Raw genomic sequence first — 1,822 nt, 5'->3', positions numbered from 1 at the left:
GATAAGCCAGATTGTTTTCTTATTTTTTCCTTTCTACTTATAATTTTCTCATAATTTATCAAAAAAGAAAGAAAGGAAAAAGAAGGGAAGAGAGAGAGAGGGAGAGAGAGAGAGCCTGTTACTCAAGACTTTATGAAGTGTATCTCATTCATATAAGACCCTCAATAAAATTTGAAGTGAGCTCAACGTCTTAAAAGAGTAAACATTTTTGACATTTTTATATGTGAGACAAAGCAATACAGTTGAAATTCATTAAGTTCTATCAAAGATTTGACAACTGGTAGCTCATAAGTACTTCAAGATATTAGCCTTAGTGGTACAAATTCTCCTCATCCTAACATCAAAAAATATGATGATGGAGACATTTCTGAAATCATTTCATATTTCAAGCTATGTAGTAGTCCTATGTAAGTAGCCAGTACTACATTTCCTGGCACTCCTAAAGTAGAAGTTTCTCTTATTATAAAGGTGGTTAAAATGAAATCACGTGACTTTACAAAGTCTAATTTGAGACTCATTGTAAAGAAACAAACTAGATTGATTTCTACTAGGAAGGAGTTTTGAGAGTGCATTTCATTGTGATCAAAATATAATCAGTGTTTGCTTCTAGGATCCCTCTTCTTGAGTACTTTGGGTCCTGTTAGAATGTTGTACTAGTTGTTCCTTTTTTTCAATTAGCAATAATCGCGCCTCGGATAAACCTCATTGGCTAAGATACTGCCACTGCGCAAAGCTAGTGGTTCCTTTTTATTTTTATCAGACTTATTAGGTAGAAGTTACTTTTATGAAAGTTCCAACAGAAATAAAATAAGTCTCTTGAGAATTTGCTCATCAGAACATATTCAAGCAGCTTTATTAATAAGAACTCCTCATAGTAATGACCCAAAATTGCCAAATTATATTTTACACAGTGATTCCTAACATATTCTTGAAAGGCTCTTTCCAAGTAAGTTTTATTCTGTCAAAAGCAGCTCAAAAGGCTGCCATATAGTAATCAATTGATAGAGTAGGAGACATACTCCCTAAGGTTCAGACTTGGCAGTTTCTTCTGTGCCTGAACTTCTTTATGCCTATAGCCATCTACAGTACTGTGATCAGAAAAATAGTCTTCATAAAATGTTGCTGTGAGAATGAATGTAAGATGTATACATGGGTTAGATCAGTGGAATATATTCAAAGTATGGTATCTCTATCCCTACAGCCAAAACATAAATGTGAAACACTGTAACATAAGTCACTCTTCTAAATGTGAGCATAGGACATCTCTGAGAAGTCTTAGTTAAAATTTCATTTAGTTTATTATATTGTAAATTTAATGTGCAGATCATCCAGTGATAGTTTTATTAGCTATCAGTAGGCTTTTCGAAAAAGAATCTCTTCCAATAATTTTTAGCAATGGTAAATCAAATTAAATTGATACTTACTAGATAGATCAATATAAGCAGTCATTGAAAAACGGAAACATCACATAACAAAGAAAGCTCGGGTTTTAGGTAAATAATCATTTAATTACTTTGTAAGGTAACCATGAGCCAAAACACATTTTATCAAAGGCAAGTCTCATGAACAGTACTGGAATTTTGGAAAATAAGAACTTCAAAGTACCTTTTGGTAATTAACAATATCTCAGTCAAGGGTCATGAGTTGTGAATTTCTTGAAGGGGGATGATGTATTAGTTCATACTATTTCTCTTCCCTGAGCAATTATTTATGTACTCGATACAGTGAGCAGAATGTTGGCCTTAGATTCTGCCATGGAACAAAAGACCACTCAGACTTTAGCCTATTCCTTAACAAAAATATTTGGCTTTTTATCCATTTT

At 33.0% G+C, this 1,822-nt stretch overlaps 1 pseudogene; it reads right to left on the bottom strand.

Annotated features, from left to right (window-relative positions):
* Positions 1 to 654: 654 nt before the first annotated feature.
* On the bottom strand, positions 655 to 735 carry LOC120102553 (U4 spliceosomal RNA; annotated as a pseudogene).
* Positions 736 to 1,822: the final 1,087 nt, after the last annotated feature.

The sequence above is a fragment of the Rattus norvegicus genome, chromosome 4, assembly GCF_036323735.1.
Source record: "Rattus norvegicus strain BN/NHsdMcwi chromosome 4, GRCr8, whole genome shotgun sequence".
Lineage (NCBI taxonomy): Eukaryota > Metazoa > Chordata > Mammalia > Rodentia > Muridae > Rattus > Rattus norvegicus.
This window is presented reverse-complemented; position numbering and strand designations above follow the sequence as displayed.